We start from the raw sequence: 24,601 nt of genomic DNA, 5'->3' as shown, positions 1-24,601 counted from the left end.
GGCATCTCACAGGCCAACACTGGCTTAGGAAAGCAATGTAAAAATCAAGCTGAGAACTCAGCAATCAACGTGAAGGTGTAAGCCAGTGTTGGAGAAATTTTGTTCAGAAATCCAAGATTTAGCCTAGTAACCACTCTTTGTTAGGTTAATTAGCATAGTTTAATGTAACCAAGGCCAGTCACTATGGCCACAGGAAGAGAACTGCACTACCAGTAGAGTGTGAGAGTTACGAACACCTCGGAAATAGAGGATGTTCATAACTCTGAACAAAACATCATGGTTGTTTTTTCAAAAACGTATAACTGAACATTGACTTAACACAACTTTGAAACTTTACTATGCAGAAGAAAAATATTGCTTCCTCCTTTTTTAGCAGCCTATGCTTAACACCATACTCTACTTTTTGTTTGTTTGTTTGTTTGTTTTTGTCTGTGTAGAGGCCTTATTGTGCACTTCCACTTCCAAACGAGGGGTGTGGATGACTGTTCAGTTTGTAACTCAGATGTTCAGAAATCTGAGGTTCTGCTATATTTTAATACTTTTTACTGCTGTCACCACACAGGGAGGGGAGAGAAGGAGGTGGGATAGTGTTCCAGTTCAGCAGAAAGAGGATAAACACTTGAAACTCCACATGTACCAGGAGAGAGCCAGCACAGACCCAAAAACACTCTGACTACACAGAAACATGCCAACCTCCAGAACATTCCCAGCTTTGAGTTCAGTCAAGACAAACACCAAAGAACTGTGCTAGCTTATAAAGTGAGTTCAGTCGTCCAACATCTTAGAAGATGTAGATCCAGGTAGGGAATCTCCAGCCCACAGCTCAGGTCCAGCCTTATGCTGAATTTCATCCGGCCTACTGTCTCTGTGCTACAGAGGCCCTGAGACAGACACACTCACACTCACTCTCTCGTTATTTCAAAATAACAATGCAATTCCGGAATAGCTTATTTCAAAATAAGCGTGCAGTGTACCCACACGGAGCTGGAACCATGAGTCAGCTGGCTCACTCCACTGCGGGGGAAAGCTAGAGTTCCAGGCTGGTCTGGCTGCCCCTGTGATCCTAGCTGCAACGATAAACAGTCAAGGAAGCTCCAAGTCCACATGCAGTTTTCCCTGCAGCTCCTATTGGATCAGAACCCAGGCCAATGGGAGCTGCAGGGTTAGTGGCTACAGGCACAGCCAGTGTGCACCACATAGAGTTACCTGGCCACACTGTGGCAGCTCCCAGGAGCAGCACGGGGTCATGGCAGGGGGGACACCTGCTTTAGTACCACTGTGCCGCTAACTGGGTGTCACTTCAGGTAAGTGACACACAGACACAGCCAGTGCCCAGCCAGAGTGTACACCCCTCCTCCAACCACAGCCTTGAGCCCCTCTTTTACCCCTAGCTGCTCCCAGAGCTTGTACCCTCACTCTGAAACCCTGCCCAAAGTCAGAGGCAGCAGCGCTGAGTAGCAGGAGGCTTCTTGGGAGTGGGGCCAGAGCACACTAGCACTATTCAATTAATCAATATTTAACATTCCTACTACCAATACTACTATGCTTTTATATCTCAAATATATTATTGAGTCTTTGCTGGAAGATATGGGTGAGACCAATAATTTGTGTATGTTGATTTTAAAGGTGTGCAATTTAGCAATGTTCCCCTGCAGCAGAAACTTTAACATAAGCACTCTGGGGCCAAGAATGTCTTTTCATTCTGTATTTGTACAGCACCTTGCACAGTGGGGTTCTGCTACATGATTTGGGCACCTTGATGCCATTGCAGTACAAACAATAAAACAACAGTGTGTCTGAAGGATTTTCCTATGATCAGTCTTATCTGTCTAACAACTGGAACCAATATCTAAGAAACAGTTTTCTGATGGCTTCCAAGCCAAGGCAGCGATTATGGGAAGTTTTCACACATGGAATAAGATTCTTGCCAGAGAAATGCTTCTTGAACAAACAGGGACTGCTATATCACTATTGCAGTACCAGAAGCAGAGGTCAGAGTTTGTTTGAGTCGTTTTATGGCAGTCTAGCGCTAAGCTAATAAAGAGTTCAGTGACGGTTTCAATTCTAAACCACTGGAGTAGAACAGCATGTGCAAGAGTTAATGAGACTTGGAATATTAGCAGGACCGTAGCTTCTCCTTTATGGGACAGAGACTTAATGAGACTAGAAATCATTAACTCCGAGCAAAGATGTGCACAAAGTGACAAATGGCTGTCTGGGATATGTAGCCATAGTGCATTTCTGAGCCAGCCAAAAGATTCCAGCCAAGGGCAAGTCATCAGACATCTGAGCAGATGGCACTGACTCTCCCCCAGCAGAAGTATGATGTAACCTCAGGCAACCTTGAAAGGAGTAGACTGTAGCCTGAAGTCCTTGTTGCTCTGGGAAACAGAAGAAATATGCTTTTTGTGTACCCACTTCCTTCAAGATGTGTATCACAGGCCTCTTTGCTCCAATGTGCCACAAACTGCTATGGCATCAGATTACACTGCAGGTGCAATTCAAGATGCTTGGTTTCATCTACAACAGAAAATGATCCTTGGTTTGTTCCCCGGGTGTCTTCACTGGCATAATTAAAGAAATACAACCCCCTAGTAGGGACCCAGTTAACCTCAGTTCATACAGAAATTGGGTTAATATTAATTGACTACAACTCCCATGATGCACCCAGGCATCTTGGCAAAGGGAGGCAGTGCACCATGGGAGGTGATGTCCAGCTGTGGAGACTGGTCCACAGAAGAGAATGGGAACATAAGACACCCAAATTATAACTCCCATAGGGTACTGCAGCAGCCTTCAGAACCAAAGTATTTCAGTTTTTCCTCAGAAAACTAAAAGTGTGCCAATGTGGGGGCATTCCAAAATAATCAACATTTTCTGTGAAAAGATGATACATTTCAGTAACATATTTTCACAAGCCCCCATTTTCCAATGAAAAATAATGTGATGGAATGTTTTGAACTAAGGTTTTTAAACCTCAGTGCTCCCCATTCCTTTTTTTTTTTTCCTTTTTGGTGCAAGTGAGCTGAGTAGGACTAAGTGGACTAAGCTGTTGCGGGCTAACAAGTATTTTAAAGATTGACACTGCATTATTTTTGGTAACAGGCCTTCAATGTTAAGTATGTGTGTGCGCCAGGACTTTGAGACAACTGTACTGTGTGAAATGAAAGACTAGACTGACATTAAATGCAGTGAAATAGGAAGTTTCAAATTAGTCCCCAAACACTGCACGTACAATTCTGCTCCCCCCTCTCAGAAGATCAATGTTACGCAGTGTTTTTTGTGTATGCGGATGTCTTCCGTGGCTGCTTTAGACAGATTTCACTGCTATGAAAATCACTACACCTGCTTCTGACTGTGTGATGAAAATACGTAGAAGCTACAGAGAAGACTCATCTGACTGCATAATAAATTGTTCTGACTCTCCAATGCAAACAAAAAATTCATTTGGTAAGGTTGCAAGGTGAGCCCACTGTGTTTTCATCTTTACCTCAACTTCTAGAGCGGTGACTTGGAACTCATAATGCAATGGCCCTGATTGTATTCTTATGCCAGTAGATGTTCCAAGATACATAAATACAGAACTGGTAGAAGTGAGGTGGTGGAAACCAGACCCTAGATTAGTAAAGCGTCTGGGCTCCATGGCACTCAATTTTATCTTGAGTTAACTAATTGCCAATTTATACAAGGTAGTTAATATGTTTGTGAAAGCTAATGTATACGAACATTCCTCACACCTTTGTTTCAGTCTGTAAACACAGTTTGCTTCAGGGATCAGCAGGGTGAAGAACAAAAGTCTAACTTCCTTGATCACACCTGTAGGGAATGCCATCCATGCCAGCCTTTATAAACATGACAGTTAACTGTCACTCTATTAACTGGAGGTTAGAAAGTCTAGGGAAGCCATAACCTTTGTGAAATCCCCCTGCAATGTTCAGGCTACAAAAGGTCTCCCTACCAAACCAAAGCTTTCAAATCCAGCTAAGAGTCTATTTTTTTCTTAAATGCGCCTCTGGGTAGTGCAAAAGATTGTCTCTCTCACCAGAGAAGGTGGCCCAATAAGATATATTGCCTCACACACCTTGTCCCTTGAGTAAGAGAGACACAATATATAAATCCTACAAACCAGAGTCCAAAGAGCTGTGCAAAATATGTATCTGAGTAGGTGTTCTTCTTGGCCAAACCCTATAGGAGTGTCTAAGGATGCGCAGGGCAGACAAGAAATCCCACAGAGCAGAAATCCATGTATTTTATTCATATGAAAGGATACTTTGGCAACTAAAGTGAAGGACATGGGCCAAAATCCTGCCCCCTATGCTTTCTGATTTCAATAGTGACAGAATTTCAGAAAGGAGGAATCACAAAAACGAGGTTAGTTTAAAACAGAAATTAAAGGGTACAGTGCCAAAAGTGAAATCCCTGCAAGTTGCATGGAAACTTTTTAAAGACACTATAATTGAGGCTCAACTTAAAATGTATACCAAATTAAAAACTTTGTAAAAAAAAACCTCCCAAAAATGTGCCACCATGGCTAAACAAAGTAAAAGAAGCAGTTAGACATAAAAAGGCATAATTGAAAAAGTGGAAGTTAAATTCTAGCGAGAAAAATAGAAAGAAGCATAAACTCTGCCAAATGAAGTGCAAAAATATAATCAGGAAGGCCAAAAAAGAATTTGAAGAACAGCTATCCAAAGAGTTAAAAAGTAACAGCAGAAAAAATGTTGAGTACATCAGAGCAGGGAGCCTGCTAAACAACCAATGGGGCTATTGGACAACTGCAATGCTAACGTAGCACTTAAGGACAATAAGATTATTACAGAGGAACTAAATGAATCGTTGCATCGGTCTTCACGGGTGAGGACACAAGGAAGTTTCCCAAATCTGAGTGATTCTTTTTTGGCAACAAATCTGAGGAACTCTCTCAGACTAAGGAAGTTTTGGAACAAACTGATAAAAAGTAATCACCAGAATCAGATGGCATTCACCCAAGAGTTCTGAAGGCACTCAAATGTGAATTTGAAAAAAATTATTCACTGTGGTTTGTAACCTATCCTTTAAATTAGATTCTGTACCTAGTGACTGGAAAATGATAAATGTTACACCAGTTTTTTAAAAAGGGCTCCAGAGGTGATCCCAGCAATTAAAACATGGTAAACCTAACTTCAGTACTAGGCAAACTGGTTGAAACAATTATTAAAAATACTGTCAGATATAGATTCACATAATTTGTTGCAGAAAAATCAATATGGTTTCAGTAAAGGGAAATCATGCCTTACTAATCTATTAGGATTATTTGAGGAAATCAACAAGCATGTGAATAAGGGGGATCCAGTGGGTATAGTGTACTTAGATTTCCAGAAAGCCTTTGATAAGGTTGCTCACAAAAGGCTCTTAAGTTAAGTAAACTGTCATGGGATATGAGGGAAAGTCCTCTCACGGACTGGTAACTGGTTAAAAGATAGGAAACAAAGGGTAGGAATCAATGGTCAGTTTCCAGAATGGAGAGAGGTAACTAGTGGTGTCCCCCAAGGGTTGGTACTGGACCCAATCCTATTCAACATATTCATAAGTGATCTCAAGAAAGGGGTAAACAGGGAGGTGGCAAATTTTATAGATGACACAAAATTGCTTAAGACAGTAAAATTCACAGCAGACTGCAAAGAGCTTCAAAAGGATCTCACAAAACTGTGTCAATGGGCAACAAAATGACAGATGAAATTTGCTGTTGATAAATGCAGAGTAATGCATATTGGGTAATATAATCCCAACTTTATTATGCTTTCTACCAATTTTCTGGTACTGAAGTTTGTCTCACTGGCCTATAATGGTCAGCATTACCTCTGCAGCTCTTTTTTTAAAAGTCAACATTATTTTTGCTACCTTACAGTCCTCTGGTACAGAGATTTGATTCAGTAACAGATTACATCCTATATTTAGCAGTTCTGCGACTCCATATTTTAGATCCTTCAGAACACTTGGGTGAATACATCTGAGCCTGGTGACATTGCTCTTATATTTATCAATTTATTCTGAAATCTATTCCACTGACACATCAGTAAGGGACATTACTTCAGGCTGATTCACCCCCCAAAAAATAGCTCTGCAATGGCACCACACCTTGGAACTCATGCACCCAAAGACCTGTCAATGAAACTGGGATACAGAGGCACATCTTAAAGTAGAAGACTTGCACCAACTGGTGGGTTTTCTTCATCATTTTCTCATATACACTTTTGTATAACGGTTTCCAAACACAGCCTTTCATGTGGGTTAGTTGCCAAAGCCAAAAACTGAAGTGATAAAACAAAAACTTCAGCCACTTCTGAGGCAAAAAAAAAAAAAAAAAAAAAAAGCCAAAACAAAAAACACCTGCTAATGAGACCAGCTAACACTTCCTATAAACACCATCACCACATCAACATCATCATTTGTTCCAAAATAAAGATAACACCTCTCTATGTGGGAAGGAGGAGGTGCAATTGATCAAGTGCTATGCACTTGCATTACATAAAAATCTCCACTGATTGGCAGCATGAGAAAAAGAAACCCTCTTTGCTCAGGGTAACAGGCAGAGTGGGCAGAGGCTGCTCATGCAAACAAAGGCTCTCATCATTGACAACAGCCTTTCTGATTCCATCCCCCAACACTCAGGGGAGACACATCCATTTGCCCATTTGCCTTTTGCCAGTGACGGGTCTGGTGTCACAAGTCACATGTAGGCAGCCAAACAAGCCCCAACAGAAACCAGACAGGGAAACTTCAGCAGTGCAGATGGACTGTCACAAGGGAGCAAAATGGGAAACAAAGTTAGAGTTAAATGTCAGTATGCAAAGAAAGATCATGGGAACTTGGGAATCCTTCCGGGAACAGTAAAGAAGCCCTGACTACACATCTTCCACCAAGCAGATGTATTAAATGAATTTTATTTAGGGTTTGCCTATTTTTTCCCTATCATATTCAGAATTTTCCCAACTTAAGATATAATATTCCTAAGGCTTTGTCTATAATACTCAGCTTTTGGTGACAAGGCATGTCACTATCAACTAGGCAGTGTAAAGACTGTTTGTCAGCACTTTTGCCAACAAAATATTCCAACTCTTATGGCTTGGGGTCAGGATAGGAGAGAGCTCCTGCTGATGAGGTGCTATTTACACTGACAATTAATTGCCATGGGAAAGTTTTGGCAGGAGAGAGCAGGGGCGTTTAGGCACCTGTGAACAACAAAAGTTTTGTCACTAAATTGGAAGTATAGACAAAGACTTGTCTTAAACAGAGGCTTTGCTGTAACTCTGCTTCTTAAGAGTATGGCTACACCTGCACTTACTTGACAAAACTTTTGTTATTCATGGGTGCCTAACCTTACCATCCCTACAAATGACAAAGTTTTACCACAGCAAGTGAAAGTATGAATGCTGCTTTGTTGGCGGAAACACTCTCCTCCTGAAAAAGCAAAACCCCGTTGTAGGGGGTGGAAATATTTTGTCAGCAAAAATGTCAACAACACAGCATTCACACAAACTGACTTTTAGCAACACAGCTGCACTGACATAGTCTTGTCACTCAAAGCTGCATAGTGTAGACATACCCTAAAAGCGGCCTTACTATCTCTCCTGTTGTGTTTCCCCTTTCCACCGAAAACACTAGTATGGTTCCAGGAAAATGTGAACTTGGCGGGCAGGCCTGCCAAGGATACAGCTTAATGTGCTGATGAATCAAAACAAGTCTGCAGTTTAGTGAAGGAAGTGAATGGACGCAGATAGGTCATCTGGAAATAAAGCTCAGAATCTGTTGTGATTTTACATGTATGAAAAACAGAATTCTGGAGGAATTCTCAGAGAGGGATGGGGAGAAAAAAAATCTAGTTTTCTAGGGATGGCTTTCCGAATTTCCAACAGATCCGTTAGCCAACAATTAACTATTCTGATAGCACAGTCCCATGTAGCAATACACAACTAGTTACGCGCCCATTGTTTGTATGTATAGTTTAAAGACTCACTTGAGTGTGAGAGTAACATTTACAAAACCAGCTCCTCATAACATCAGGTGAAAGAAAGCAGAGGAAGACACGGCTTGGGGGTTAAACACTCATCCAGAGATTTGTTTTATCTGCCATCAGGGAAGCCAGATGTTACCACTACCAAACAGTGCTTTAGCCTATATTGGTGAGGTACAAGAAGTAAACATTCCAGAAGATTATGGAGGCCAGAGACCACCGGCAATTTAAAAACAAAACCCAGCATCACTGTGCCACAGAGAAAACTAGTGCCATAAAATGACTCCCAGTTACATTTTTATAGACCTTTTGACAAAAAGCAATCCATTGTTTATAACAGCTTGTTAGAAGCTTGAGTAGTTAGGCTTTCTCTATTTTTACGTCCTTCTTTAACCAACATTGTATTTCTATTATGCACATGCAAGTACAGTTTAGTATGGTGTAAAAATTAACATTTTTGTAAAATTCCCCATTCAATTTCAAAGGGCTTCTAGGCATCTAAGGCTATGTCTACACTACAAAGTTAATTCAAACTAACAGATGTTAGTTTGAATTAACTCTGATAGGCACTACACTAGCGCTCCGCTAGTTCGAACTTAATTCGAACTAGCGGAGCGCTTAATTCGAATTAGGTAAACCTCATTTTACGAGGACTAACGCCTAGTTCGAATTAGCTAGTTCGCATTAAGGGCTGTGTAGCCAAATAATTCGAACTAGTGGGAGGCTAGCCCTCCCCAGCTTTCCCTGGTGGCCACTCTGGGCACCACCAGGGAAACTCGTCTGCCCCCCTCCCGGCCCTGAAGCCCTTAAAGGGGTAAGGGCTGGCTACGGTGCCCGTGCCAGGTGCAAGCCTGCCAGCACCCAGCCAGCAGACCCTGCACCTCGCACGGCTCGAGCCAGCCACCCGCTGCCACCCAGCCCTCCACCTCTTCCTGGGACCAGGCTGACGGCTCCCGGGAGCCTGCCCGGGTCCGCAAGAGGCGGGCACCCGCCTGGTCTAGTACGGAGATTGTGGACCTCATCCACGACCTCCGCACTAGGCACAGGAAAGTGGCTGTCTAGGGCAGGATAGCTGCCAGCCTGGCCACACGGGAGCAGGTTTGCATGAAAATCAAGGTGGTCCACTGAGACCCCCGACCCTGAGCCCTGAGCTTACAATGGCCATACTGGGTCAGACCAAAGGTCCATCTAGCCCAGTAGCCTGTCTGTCAACAGCGGCCAACACTAGGGACCCTGGAGGGGATGGACCGAAGACAGTGACCAAGCCATTTGTCTCGTGCCATCCATCTCCAGCCTTCCACAAACAGAGGCCAGGGACACCATTTCTACCCCCTGGCTAATAGCACTCCATGGACCCAACCTCCATGACTTTATCTAACTTCTCTTTAAACTCTGTCTAGTTCTAGCCTTCACAGCCTCCTGCAGCAAGGAGTTCTACAGGTTGACTATTTGCTTTGTGAAGAAGAACTTTCTGTTATTAGTTTGAAGCCTGCTACCCATTCCTTTCCTTTGGTGTCCTCTAGTCCTTCTATTATGGGAAGTAATAAAGAACTTTTCTTTATGCACCCTCTCCACACCACTCATGCTTTTATAGACCTCTATCATATCCCTCCTCAGTCTCCTCTTTTCTAAGCTGAGAAGTCCCAATCTCTTTAGCCTCTCTTCATATGGGACTTATTCCAAACCCCTGATCATTTTAGTTGCCCTCCCCTCTCCCACCCTCTCTCTTCCCCTCTCCCACCTCCTTTTCCCAGTTTCCCCAAGTTTTGTTCAATAAAGACAGTTTCTATTTTTGAACACGTGTCCTTTATTTTGTACATCAGGAAGGGGGGCTAGGGAAGGGTAAGTGGAAGGAGGTGAGGGAGGAATGGGGTACAAGCCCCCGATGGGGAGGACTGGGGTGGCTCTGTGGGCTTCTCGGGGTGGAAGCTCTCCTGAAGCCCCTTGATTGACCCCTCCTCCGGATGGCAGCCTACGGCAAGTGCAGCCGGGCTGATGGCCGAGTGGTGTGATGTGCCCAGTGTGGGTACTCCGGGCAATCCAAGCCAGGACTACTTTGCAAGCGGGGAACCCCTGAGAACTGTCTGTCCGGGGTGGGGGTCGGGTCCCTTTAAGCACAGCCCTTGACTAGCCTGAGGCAGCAGCTCCACACTTTAAGTCCTAATCTGATGCCCTGCCGGCACTGCTTCCAGCCATCCTTAATCTCAGTTCAGGGTCCACTCAGTGTGGACATGCTAGTTCGAATTAGCAAAACGCTAATTCGAACTAATTAACTAATTCGAACTAAGTTAGTTCGAATTAGTGCTGTAGTTTAGACATACCCTAACTTCCTTGGGACTGCTTTGTAAACCTTAACCTTCATCTCTAAGGTGCTGCAAGACTATTCGTTGTTTTTTCAGTTTTCCCAGTTACAGACTAATTTGGCTACTCCTCTGAAGCCTAAAGAACACTGTTTGCTACCACTGGGATTTAGGCTCCTAAATCACTTGGAATCCAGTCTCACCTCCAACAGAAGCCAGTACTAGATGCTCAGGGACTGGGTCACATCCAATATTACTCAGTTCATATTATCATATAAATAACTAAGGGGCTGCTTCCTCCTTAGCCCTAGCAAATTGTGCATGTTGTAGGGTGTACAGTGATAGAAAAATATGGTGCTACCGAAATTATAATGATCAAAATAATTTATCTGCCCCTATTATCATTAATTACTGTAGTGTCAGAGCAACTCTCAATCTTTAATAATATTTATCCCACCAGTGACAGTCTCATGAGGTGGTGTTATACCATTTTACAGACAGAAAACTGAGGCACATAGGGTATGTCTATGAAGTACTTAGGAATAAGCCTTGCAATCCAGGCAGACCCACATGCAGAGACTCCAAAGCCTCAGGAGCTGGATAAGACTTGAGAGCTTGGAACTACAGCCTGAGCTACAACATTCACACTGCTCTTTTTAGCATATTAGCTGGAGTTTGTCTACCCAGGCTGTGTAGGATCCTGCCCAGATATACACGGTAATTTGCCAAAAGTCACACAGGGAGTCTGTGGCAGACCAGGTAACAGAATCCAGTTCTCCTACATGACAGGCTAAAGGGCTAACTGCCGGACCATCCTCCCTCTCTCAACAGCTGTGCATGAACGCAGAGTTAAGAGTTTGGTGAAGGGCTGGAGTTCCAATTTTTACTCCGGAAAATGTCTTGGGCTAGCAGAGCAGATGACATTATGAAGACACCGCTGTGAGTGCACCCTTTTCCATTTTTACAGCTTTTAAGAGTGTAAGACTCCTAGAACAATCCTAAATGTTCCTATTACAACTGTTCACTTTTCTGGGTTTAGAAAATTGAAAAAGAGCCTATTAAAAAGAGTTCTAGATTCCCATCACTTCCACACAGACCCATGTGACAATGAAGTACTGCTTCAGGACAGACCTGGCTCATTGTCCTTCACAGATCTAGGCAAGGGGAATAATTCATTCATGTTGCAGACTGAGCTCTAGAGATGAGTGCAAATCAAACCCCACAGCTGGCCACTCTCCTCCAAAACCTATACTTTTGGGGAGTTTGGATCTCACTAAATAAATAAAACCCACAGTAAGTGTTATTACATAAATGACTCTTTTCCTCAAGGAGAGGATAAACCAAGGACATTTGGACATTTGGCTAGTAATCAACTCAACAGCCAGTGCGCGCGCGCACATGCACGCACACACACACACGCAGAGAGAGAGAATATTAGCAAAATCCTCTGCCTCCTCAGTAACCAGCACTCGCCCCCCTCAGAGTGCTTCACACCCAAGGAAGCCATCCTACTCCTCCTGGGAAGTCTTTTTCCAGAAGAATCCAGTCACTCTGGCTAACTCTGATTGGCCCAGTCAGTGCCAAGCAATGATCCCTCTAATTCTTTCCACCCATGTATAGAATAAATGTTGTTATCTGCATTGAGGCACTGGCAGATGTGCACCACCATTAGAAACACACGGAGTTGGCTGAGGGGGCTCTGCCAATTCCAACTGGGCAGCACATGAATCTTTTCCTTAGTGACCACCCAAGAGCTCAGCTCACAGGGAACAAAGGTTCCCCTCCTTCCCCTGACTGTGCATCTCCAGTGTCCTCCTCCCCACTCCTCTCAAAGTAAACACTCTTGAGCACGTCCTTCCCTACTAAGTGTGAGTCCTCCATCCTCAACCACATCCCCACACCCTCTGCCCAAGGGACTCTCCTGCTTTGATCCTGCACTACTGAGCAAGTCCAACAGGAGTAGGAACAAGCAGTCCATCTTCAGTGGAGCCTTTGCTGGGCCTGTGCATTCCCTCTCACCTCCCAAATGCACAGCAGAGAATGTGACTCCAGTCTCCAGCCACCACAGCACCAATCCTGGATATCAAGTCACTCTGATTCACTCAATGGTTCTACCTTTCAGACCCGTCCTTAGATGAGTTACACAGGTGTCATTACTGCCCCTCCACACAAACCTTCCCTTGCCTGGCTATTTTCTACTCTAAGCACAGACTCACTTCTGTGTGTGTTTAATCAATGACTTTGCCTCCCTTGAGTCTCCATTAAGTCAACTCACAGCTTTAGCTCCACATCTGTACACTTCTGCCTTCAGGGCCTGGGCTTTATTTAGGCCTCAAAGAACTCCATCATCCTCCATGACTCAGCATATTCTTCTGCACTGCCCACAAACCTGACCTCCTCGCATGTGACCCAAGCTCTCCTCCTCCTGCTGCTCTAATTTTGCCTTTGCACCTCTTCAGGATCACTCACTGCACCATCCAACTCCCATCACTGCCAAAATCCTTATCCCTGCCTTCACCTCCTCCAGTAGTTTCCTCTCTCTGCTGCCACTTGCCTTCTACTCACAAGTAGTATAGCTCCATCATGCCCAGCCATGCCACACAAACACTGGCTACCCATTTATCTCAGAAATGCCTTGCTCCAATGATCTACACTAAACTGCTGCAATCACCTTGCCTCCCTCTGATTTCTTCCTCAGTGAATTCCAGCAATACCACCTCTCTGCCTCCCAGAACCCTCCTCCTCCAGAGCTCCCACAATCTTTCTATCTCTTCTCCCTCAGACACTGGCCTTATGACTGAATGTTTTAAGACTGTCATATCATGTCTACTATAACAACAATTCATGCACCTCTGCTGCTGTCTACGTTTTTGGACCATGAAGTGTCTCAGGATACAGCCTGCATGAAATGTCTCATGGAAAACACCCCTGCATGGTATTGCAGCTTTCTTGTAAAGATGTCCCACAACTTTGAAGAGTTTCCCTACACTTATCAGCAAGCGCGCACACAAAAATAAAAAAACCCTGCTGCCATCCCTTCTAAATCAAACATTATAGCATCAAGAATAAGAGAAAATCCTTTGGCTGACCAAAGAGCAATGTAGGTTCAAATCCAAGTGTAAGTTGATACTGCCTATAATTAGTTCCCAAGCCAAAAAACATAGGCTAAAAAGGAGGAGGGAGGAATGGAAGGTATTAAACAAATAAAGCATTCAGCTATTCCTGAAAACATCAATGTTTTTATTTAAGATTACTTTTTAAAATAATCTTCAGTTTCATGGATCATAAAGTGATTTTGGAGTTACCCTTCCCTGTAATGAGCCAGCACCATGATCCTTTACATTAGCAAATGTTTGTACAGCATTCTGAAAATATACAGCGCTTCACAGAAGTGTTATCATCATTGTCAGGGTCACCCTGAAAGCACATCTCCTTGGAAATTAATGTGATGCACATGTGTTCTCCCTCTTGACCTCACAACCCAGTTCTCCCTCAGACTTGGTCTAAACTTACAACTGAGGCCAACCTACCTGCATTGCTCAAAACAATTTTGTACCTTGAGGGATTCTTCTGTCAACCTAGTTACTGCCTCTCAGAAAGGTGAATTTCATACATGGGCAGAAAAATCCCCTTCCACTGACACATGCATTAGAGGCACAACAGCAAAGTTGTAGTTGTGTGGTTGTCATGGAGACATACCATAAGCTCTGGCCCTTCCTTGGTATCCCAGCTAGAGATAGTCCTTTTTTTCCATCTTTATGCTGAGTCCAGCTCACTCCTTGGGCTTCTCTCAACTTGTGGTTGTCTGTTTTCTGACCTTCCCATACCAAAGTGTGTCCCCCACTATAGTATAGCCAGGAGAACTCAATCCTGCACCCAGGGAAAGCCAAATGATAGTGCATTCTAGGAGCAGGACTCCTTCCTACGCCAACCTTCTAATGCCTTCTCTCTCCAGCTACTCCTATTATATCACCTCACTTCTTCAAACACCTTCACTGCCCTCTCTTAAACATTCATAGTGGTCCATAGCCCTCCACTGAGATCAGGCCTCATTGTGTGCTGTACACACCCAGTTCGAGAAAATGCCTGTCCCAAAGGGCTTATAATCTAAGTCCTAGATGGCTGAGACAAAGGGTGGACAGGGAAACAAAAGCACAGAGAGAGATGAACTTACTTGCCCAAGTTCTGGACAGAGCTGGACTCCAAGTTTTCTGACTTCCTATCCACAGGTTCATGCCACCACTCAAGCAGGTCTAGTTTAGATTCTCCCTCTCCACTCCCTTCTTATTTCCTCCTGTTTGGTTTTGTTTCCTTCTACCTCCTACCAGACTCATGTGCTATATCACAAAGTCCTCTACTGGAATACACTCATGCTGTTTGACAAGCCCCTGTCTTTTCCTCCTGCATGAGCCCCATCTTTCAGGAGGCATCAGCTCTACATTCCCCTCCCTCACCAGCCCATGTGCAGTGTTCTCCTGTGAATCACACTGTCTGATTTAAACTGTAGGGTTGACAAGAGAGACACCTTGTCATTTACAGGTCAGACACATCTTGGGTACGTACATGGGTTTCCATAGTGAATAATCATCCTGGGAGTGCACTACCTATTTGAACACACACTGAAGAGTCATCAAAGTTATCCAAGCAACCCCTAACTGGTGCATCCAGGATCTTTGTAACCTGAGTGCCAGACTTCCCTAGGCAGCTTAGGAAATTTCAGCCTCAAATCACTAAGGAATCTGGGATGTTTCTGTGCAATATTTCCAGCTTGCTTAAGGCTAGTGGAGTGTTTGAACACTAGACCCTCTTCCCCACTCAAGTCTCACAGCTAAGACAAATGCAAGTTACAATTCACACATATGCACTAATGAGAAAAGCAATATTTCATCTATTTAAGCACACGACATATTGCATCTCTGTGCTGAACTCCTGTAGTATGCAGCCACCTTGAAGACTTTGATGGTCACATACAAATCCCGGAAGAAAATTATGACTTCACCCAAGTTTTGGATTAGATGACCCTTAGAACACTACATGGGAAAAAGACACCTACTATTAAGACAGTCTCAACCTCATTGTTGAGATATGTGAAAATTAATAGAGATCTGGGATAGTGGTAACGGGTCAGCCACAACAAGCATTTCCCTTTAAACATGTTTTTCCCCTTTGTCCTGGCAGCCTCAAAAGATGGTTGCACTGAACAGTGTCTTCTTTTGTCTTCGTGCTTGATCTGTAAAAACACTTCAGGGTCAGAGTTCTTTCCCCCTCCCTATAAGCTGCTGATTAAGATTGTATGTAATGCTAATTTAACTAAAAACCAGTAAACAACAAACAGGGGGCAGGTATAATTGTATTCATCACCTGCTTATTAATATTTATTGTATGAGAATTAACATTACTAAATAAGGTTTATGGGGAAATAGTGATATATATGTGAATTAACATAGTAAAATAGATAAAAGAGTGTAACTAGTGCCAAATTTTTGCCACTTGGAAGGTTGTGTTGGATGTCTGAGATAAACATGCATGGGCAATAAAGCAGTCTGTTCCCCCATCCACTCCTGAGTTGCCTGTTTCTTCTCTAACATTCACTAGATCTTCAGTTGACCAAATCTGAAGCCTTGGACTTCAATTAACCTCACAGGCCTAAATTTCTAGCAGTGTCTAGTGATTTGGACAGAACAAGTCTATTTGCTTTGGCAAGAACAGGATCAAATGCTAAGTATTAACCCTCTGAGGGTACGTCTACTCAGCAACACTATTTTGGGATACTGGAGTATCCCAAAATAGCTATCCCGCATCTACACAGCAAAGCTGTTATTTCAGGGTCATTATTCCAACGTCCCTATAAACTTCATTCTAGGAGGAGTGATGAACATTTCAGAATAGCGCTTTATGTCAAAATTTGGCACTGTGTAGATTAAAGAAGTTAAGGACTAATCAACTAGTCGATCCTCCCGCCCTACCTTGCTGTGTCTATCTGATAGAGCCAGAAAAAGGGGGGGGGAAAAGGGGTACTTCAAAGTGGCAGTGCCTTGGCATTTCAAAGGGGCAGCGCCGCACAGCTGAGCCTGGGAGCAGCTGTGCGTCTACCCCTTTGAAACATCACCTCTGCATTTCAAAGGGGCAGCGCTGTGAAGTCCAGGGTCAGCTGGGGACTCCCCAGTTGATCTGGGGCTCCACGCAGCATTTCAGCGGAACCTGGGATCAGCTGGGGAGTTTCCAGCTGGCAAGTTTCTGGGGAAATGAGGCGCAGAACCCAGCATCAGCAGGGGCATCCCCCCGCTAACCCTGGGCTTCATAAGGGCGCTGTGGCTTTGAAATGCACAAGAGCCCCCACTGGGGACTCTTGTACATTTCAAGGCTGACACCCCCTATGCAGTCAGTGGGACTTCCCACTGGCCCCCTTTCACATTCCTCCTTTGAAATGTACAAGAGCCCCAGCAGAGGATTTTGTACATTTCAAAGGAGGAATGCGCAAGTGCCTATCCACTAGTTGAGTAGTTGATGCAAATTCCATTGACTACTTGACTAGCTAATTAACCACAATTTAACATCCTTAGTGTAGACAGCACCAAATAATGAAATAAGCTATTTCGAAATAGTATCAAAATAAGATACAGGCAGTCCCCGAGTTACGCAGATCCGACCTATGTCGGATCCGCAGTTACGAACGGGGCTTTCTCGCCCCGGAGGACTGGAGCAGCGGGACGCCCAGATGCGCTGCAGTCCCGCCACCCCCGTCTCCCAGGGCGAGAAAAGCTGCTCCCCGTCTCTCTGGTCTGCAGGGAGACTGGAAGCAAAGCCTTGGAGCACGCCCGCAGCGGGACAGCCCAGGCGCGCCCGGGCTGTCCCGCTACGGGCATGCTCCACGGCTTTGCTCCTGGTCTCCCTGCAGACCAGAGAGATGGGGAGCAAAGCCTTGGAGCACGCCCACAGCGGGACAGCCCAGGCGCGCCCGGGCTGTACCGCTGCGGGCGTGCTCCACGGCTTTGCTCCCCGTCTCCCTGGTCAGCAGACCAGGGAGACGGAGCAAAGCCGTGGAGGACGCGGGAGGTCCCGCCACCCGCGTCTCCCTGGTCTGCTGGGGGGGGGGGTGCAACTAGTGCCCCCCCGTCCCTCCCAGCAGACCAGGCTTTTCTTGCCTACGCCTGGGTAGAGCAGCTGGGGCACTGCCGGATTGGTCCCGCAGCGCCGCTCCTCGGCGCTACTGTACCAACCCGGCAGCACCCCAGCTGCTCTGCCCCAGGCGTCCTCATTCAGCTGCTGCTGGTCAGTTTCAGCAGTGGCTGAATCAGGACGCCTGGGGCAGAGCAGCTGGGGTGCTGCTGGGTTGCTCCAGTAGCGCCGAGGAACGGCGCTACTGGAGCAACCCAGCAGCACCCCAGCTGCTCTGCCCCAGGCGTCCCCAAGTCAGCTTCTGCTGAAACTGACCAGGGGCTGACTACAGGAAGCCTGAGGCAGAGTTGCTCTGCCCCGGGCTTCCTGGAATCAGCCGCTGATCAGTTTCAGCAGCAGCTGACTTGGGGACGCCTGGGTTTCTTAAGTTGAATCCGTATGTAAGTCAGAACTGGCGTCCAGATTCAGCCGCCGTTGAAACTGATCAGTTTCAGCAGCGGCTGACACCAGTTCCGACTTACATACAGATTCAACTTAAGAACAAACCTACAGTCCCTATCTTGTACGTAACCCAGGGACTGCCTGTACACAATTTGCGTAGCTCAAATTGCATATCTTATTTCGAGTTACAGTGCTGTGTAGACATAACCTGAGAACTTAAAGGGATCTGAGTTTCAAATTGGACAGTCACATAAAAATCACTAAGCTACTTTTGAACATCTGTTTATCACTCCACCCCAACTGTAAAAGAATAATATTTTCTTCTTTCTTCCTTCTCAAGGGATTTGAAGATTTATTAGCTTGTAATATATATTTTGAACATGCAAAGTGAAACACAAATGCTAAGTATTATTATCTTTAATCAAGTTGCTCATCCAGTAAATTAATTGAAAGCAAAACACTTGTTCAGTACAGTCATGTTCTGTGATCACAGACATTTTATAACTAGCTCTGGGTAATTAAAACAAGTGATGCAATTTTACATAAGAAATTATTTACATACATGGTCTGAAACAAAGCAAAGTCACGTATGGTATAAAATGCAATAACAGTTTATAGCTAACAAAAATATTGATGAACAGTCCATCCCAGGTAGAAGATCAAGTATATTAAAGGCGATTAATTCCTCTGGTGCATCCATGAGATACTGTTGCATTTATGGTAGGATGCTTCTTCTTTGTACCACAAGTATCACATTTTCTGTGCCAATTTTCTACATCTTATGCACATTCCACTTGATATAACTTTTTTCTTAGCTTGCTAAGGTTTTGGTAGCCTCAAAATATCCAGCAGATTTACATTTCAGACATACACTGAAAAAGGAGGTTCTGAGGTTATCTGGTACAACCAGCTGGCTTCTCCCATCTTTCATGCAATCTCTCATCTGTCAACTGGGAGATTCCCCACTGTGACCAGAAAGCTTTTACTGTGGTATTCTGAGGGGATGCTACATTCCAAAGTGGCTGCATTTGCTAAATGATTTCCTCATCCCACAGGATCCTAAATCAAGATCCTCTCTTTGAGAAGCTTTTAGTTGCTCTGGAATCCATTTCTAAAACCCCACATCCCACACTCCAGGGAGTGAACCAGGACTTCTTGCATGTCTGAAAATTCATCCAAAACAGCCATCTCTGCCTAAGAACACTATTCTTTCAGCCAGCAATTCCTTGCTCTCCCACCTGAGGCAGCGTGTGCCATTAGCCTCTGAAGAAAGACACCAGCTTTACCAAAAGTGTGTCCAGAACTGTTGTGTGACAATGAAATCACAGCATGGCAGTTTTTCCAACCACCTGGCAAGTGGCCCCTCAGGATTCCTGCATCTAAAGAGCCATTCCCAGGAAGCACGGTCTATCTGGACCCATACAGGAGCTCCTATCACATGGCGCAGTAGTTTCTCTGGGGAGCACAGACTTCTTCTGCAATAAACCATCACCCTCTCAATGTCTTTGTATTCTTATGTCACCATTTTCCCCAAAACAGGAACACTAATATGTTTAGGTAGGTGATGACAGAAGCAGTCATGAGAGCTCTTTTCAACTCTAATCCCATTCAGCTTGTCCTTTGGAGGATCTTCTTCAGCTCCATCCAGCTTTCCTTGGGGATTTAACAGGGCTCTTATCCTTGGTCCTCTCTTGATCTTCTACCACTCCACTTTAACTCTGGAAAACTTCAGCCACAAATCCAGCTATGCTGTCAATTCACTTATCTACCTCTCTACTCCAGACCAGGCGTCTATCTAAAGCACAACAAAACAGTCTGCCTATCTCTCTAACACCAACGTGTGAATATCTAGTTCTCAGCGCAACCAGCTGAAACAAAGTGCTTAATTCCCCCATCCTCATTTCTTCCCAGCTACTTCCTTTCTCAATCACTGTGGGCAACACCACCCATTTGCCCTCCATCCACATACACACACATTCACCTCTGCAATAGTTCACAGCTTTTATGTGCTTTCACTAATACAGGTTAATTTTGCAAAAATCACTGGCAATAAATACACATGGATTCCCCACATAATATTGGATTTTGCACAAAAGCTCATAATACTATATATATATATTTTAGTTTCTGAGGTGCCACAGGGACTACTCATCATACGTTGTGTTACTCTTCTATAGTATTTCAGTGATCTCAAAACTCTTTGCAAACATTAATGCTTACAGCAATCCCCTGCAGATAGGCATGCAGTTCATTATGCAGCTAGGGAAGCAGAGGTAGTTAGAGGTTTATTGACTTAGCCAAACTTCCTTAAAGAAGTCAGCAATCAAACCTGAAAAGGGAGTGAAATCCTGGACACTGAGCTACCTGATGAGTCCTGACTTTCATTCCCCGGCTTATGAACTTGCATTAATATTATGGCCTTAATCTTCAGAGCACATTGCAAGCTAACAAGGATATAGTATTCAGACCCTCACAAATCCTAACCTAGAAGTAAATGGGAACCTCATCCACATATGTATGCAATGCCTAGAAGTCACATTAGCATCTATACATATTTATAGCTATTGATTATCAAGAGCAGATAGCTAAACCTTAAAGATCAGCTAAACCAGGTGTCTTCCTGACTAGTACAACTGAAGGAGAGATCATACAAGCATTCAAATCATAAATGCATATTCACAGCAAATGAAGTTGAGGTAGATAAAAATCAGAGATATCACTCACCTAAGCATAAGCATGTTTCTTCCATACAAAAAAATTCTTTAGCTGAACCCAAGACACAAAGTTAGAAGGACAGATCACACCTTGATTACAAACAGAATTGTCAATGAGCAAACCAAGAACCTTCAACTCACATACAGAGCTTACTGTAATGGAAACAGGATGGCTTCACTGGGGGTATATCTACAGTACAGAGTTTTTTCAGAAAAACATCCATTTTTCCGACAAAAACTTCAGCAAGGTCCATACTTCAATTACGTTCTTTCAAAAGAAAAATCAAAAGAACAGAGGGGTTTTTCTGACATTGGCAATCCTCTTTCTACAAGAAAGAAGCCTTTTTCCAAAAGAGCTCTTTCAGAAAAATAGGGTGTGTGGACGGGGATGAGGGAGTTCTTTCAGAAGAAGAGGGAAGAAGAAAACGAACAGGTGCCCTGGTGGCCACTCCATCCATAGTAATCACAGCTTAAATGCGACATGGACACTATCTTTCGAAAAAGCAGATCGCTTTTTCGATGTGTTTTGGCAGTGTGGACACTCTTTCAGAAGAAGTTTTTTTGGAAGATCTCTTCCGAAAGAAGCCTGCACTCTAGACATATCTCAGGTCAAAATGTGACCCCCTAACCCTAGACACAAGAAGCCATTGGAGGGATAAACAGTCATGCAGCTTCTGCTGCTCAAGTGAATCTGGCCTAAGCCAATATAAGCGAAGCAGTTGGCTTCCCCAGAGAGTCTGCTCTTTGTACATTGTCCGGGAACAAGAAGAGCTGGGTCAGGAGAAAGAACAGGAAATTGCTTTGTCAATTTTCATTTTACAATAGAGATTACAGTTCAAAAGTGGAATGTGCACTTGTTCCCCATAGCATCATCAGACCAGCTCTGTTTAGCCATAATAAATATTCACATATCAGCCACTGAACTTAACATTTGCAGATACATGAACTCAACACTTCTTATTTCTATATGCATGAGAGAAGCTCCTTTAGCCTGTGGCCTTAACTGCACTGTTTTCTCTAACACATACATTTTTAGGCATCAGCGAGAAACTTTATTTGGTCTAGATTACTACATAGCTCTATGCAATGCAGTGTCTTTGACTGGGATTAGTTTCTCTGGGACCTCATGTAGGACACGGCAGCAACAAATAAAAGCCACACTAAACCACAGAAATAAGAAAAAAGAGAGAGGGAGAGAGAGAGAGTGTGTGTGTGTGTTATTTACATGCACAACGAAACGATGCTTCTTGCATCACAAGATATGCTGCCAACTGAACTGCATTTCCCTGTTCTCCACTTCCAGTTTCAAAATCACTTCAGTATCTTTAATAGACTTTTAAAAAATCACTCCCTAGGGTCCATGAATTGCAAGTTCCCAGCAAGAATGTCACAGACAGCCATTTGGATGAAAGAAATACGGATGGAAAAGGGAGGGGACAAGCACTTGTTGGTTGAAGGCACAGAAGATCACAAGATAATAGAAGAAGAAACAATTTACCAATGCAACTTTCCAAAGTACCATCCAATGCAGTTTAAATGAAAGGAAGGCCTACAGCCTGCAGGATAGAGGAAGCTTCTCTGTCCCTTGAAAAATGTCCTAGTTCAAAGCAGGTTTCAACTGTAATTTTTGATGTGACAGGGCTGCTCAGTTACACAAATAGGAATACACACCTGCCTTACAGAACAGAGCAACAGAATAAGTGTCCCTCCGTTTGTTGGCTCCCGCAATCCACAATGCCTTGCTCTGGATTCTGAGACTATTAATAGTTGTGTGTGGTTTCTCCTCTTTTTCCAACTCCTTCTCCACCCTGCTCTGTAGCTCTGCTCAACTATATTTCAGCTGGGGTGTGGAAGGGAGAGCAAAGGCCCTCCCAGGTCATGCTGCTCAGGTCACTGGATGAACAAGTTTCTCTGTGGCTGTGTCCAGTCTCAGGGGTTATTTCGAAAAAAGTAGCCTTTTTTCGAAAAAACTTCACCTGCGTCTAGACTGCAGCCGCGTTCTTTCGAAATTAAATCGAAAGAACGCGGCTTTTCTTTCGATGACGGTAAACCTAATTTCACGAGGAAGAACGCCTTTTTTTTGAAAGTGCTCTTTCGAAAAAAGGCGTTCTTGACTGCAAACAGGGCGTTTTCGAAAGAGAGCATCCAGACTGCCTGGGTGCTCTCTTTCAAAAAAGCAGCTTGCTTTTTCGAAAGTTCCGCTTGCAGTCTAGATGCTCTTTTTCGAAAGAGGCTTTTTTGAAAGTAACTTTCGAAAAAGCCTCTTTCGAAAGAGGCTTGCAGTCTAGACATAGCCTGTATGTGCAGATGCCAATCCCCTTTCCCCAGTTAATGCCCAGTGCCAAGGTGCAAGAACTATTACAAACTCCTCTATTCTTTCCTCTCCCCCCATCCTTTCATAATGGAGCATTTGGAGCGAAGAGGAAGATCAATGAAATCGACCTTAGTTCCCTCTCCTAGAGAGAGGTACTTCCCCCCTTCCTCCATCTAAAACAGGAGTTAGCCAGCAGCTGCACAGACAGTCACACCCAGAGATGTAGCTGAAGGGAATGCCAGCCTAGACTAGATGGAGAGGCGGGGCAGGTCTGCCACCCGGGTACGTGCACACAGCAGGGTTAGAAAAAGCGGTCACAATACAATTCCAGAGCTGGGGCACATGGGCCAGAAGGGAGAAGGAAAAGTCTGAATTACCCTGATCGCTTTGCATCCCAATTTTATTGGGGAGGAGCTGTTTGGTGGTTGTTTTTAAAGGGATGAACGGATTTAAAGGGACTTCAATTCGGTTCATTCTGGCACGCAAAGCCAGCCCCCACTGCCCTTTAATCAGATCCCATCCAAGAGTCATCTCCGGCCCCAACACTTATCCCCGCTCACACACTGCTTGTTTTGGAGAAAGTAAGTCTGCAACCCGCAATCCCCCTTTACCTCGTGCCTTTGCCCATCGCTGCTTCTTCCAAATCTTCCTCCTTCTTCTCTCCGTGTATAACGAGGATCCGTAAAGTAAGAAGGGGGGAGGCTGGGAAGGAAATGATCAAGTGTGTTTGGCGAGGGAGAGAAAAACAATCCAAAGATCCCCTGGATCAATTGCTGGAGGAGGAGCGTGCTGCTCTGTTTCTCTCCCCTTCCATCTGCTGCTGTGTTTATAAATCCAGAGCCAAGGGGTCTGTTTTCCCCGGAAACCTCTCCTCTCCCGCTTTCTAAGATGTCTGTCTGAGGCGGCTGCTGCTCTCTTCTCCGGAGCCTTTGCAAAGGAACAAGTTTGGTGATCCGTCCCTGGCGGCGGCGGCGGCGGCTCTCCCAGGCTGCCTGCTCCTCCCCTGCGATCCGGGTTGGGGAGGGAACCGGGGCAGCGAGATTGCAGCCCTGAGCCTCAAAGCTTCCCAGCAGCCAGACTTGCACCAAACAAACAGCTTGGCTTGCAAACAGTCGAGTCCCCGGGCTTCTTAAAGGGGCCGAGGCCAGAGTCTCGACTCTCCTCTCCTCTTCACTGCAGGGCGCTGCAAAGCAGCAAGCGCGCACTGGATCCAGTTGCACGCAGCCTTAGCACGGCCACTTTCTCTTTCTGCAGCGTGCTGCCCGGCTTCCTTTTATTTTATCAGTAGGGTTTTTTTTCTGCCACCCCATTCGTTTTGTCAGAGCGGGAGGCGACTCTAGGCATTGCAGACAGATATTGCCTGCTGCCCTGCAGTATTTCGCGGGCTGTTTACAAGTGTGCAAGTGGTAAACCTGGGAGCTAATTCTGTTAAGAAAGCGAAAAAAAATCTGGAGGCTATTATGAGAACTTCCTTCCCGGATCCCGGGTTTTTACTCTTTACTCTGGCACCCAGCCTACTGCCCTTCAGAGTTGCTCCCCGTGAAAAAAGGCTCTTACATCCATCAGTGATCAAAACCTAAAACTGCAATAGCAAGTGATATTTCCAAAAGTGTGGCACCAGCACCGATTAATTACAAAGGGTCACATACAAAGTCAGAGCTCCGACTAGCATGTGGTTAACTGTACTCCCATGTGGAACCTACTTTTATTGCACATGTTA

General features: G+C 44.6%; 1 protein-coding gene across 25 annotated transcripts in view; it reads right to left on the bottom strand.

Annotated features, from left to right (window-relative positions):
• Nucleotides 1-24,249, bottom strand: part of NCOR2 (nuclear receptor corepressor 2) — a 494,549-nt gene extending 470,300 nt beyond the window's left edge. For 10 of the 25 annotated variants that reach the window (XM_075898481.1, XM_075898483.1, XM_075898482.1 and 7 more), the window contains exon 1: nt 23,493-24,247. The gene's annotated coding sequence lies outside the window, so the exon portion shown is untranslated. Of the gene's footprint in view, nt 1-23,492 lie in introns of all 25 variants that reach the window. The other 15 variants (XM_075898485.1, XM_075898498.1, XM_075898504.1 and 12 more) reach the window with 6 other exon arrangements.
• Nucleotides 24,250-24,601: the final 352 nt, after the last annotated feature.

Source organism: Pelodiscus sinensis, chromosome 15 (genome assembly GCF_049634645.1).
Source record: "Pelodiscus sinensis isolate JC-2024 chromosome 15, ASM4963464v1, whole genome shotgun sequence".
Classification (NCBI taxonomy): domain Eukaryota; kingdom Metazoa; phylum Chordata; order Testudines; family Trionychidae; genus Pelodiscus; species Pelodiscus sinensis.
Note: the sequence above shows the minus strand (reverse complement) of the source record. Positions and strands in the feature narration are given on the sequence as shown.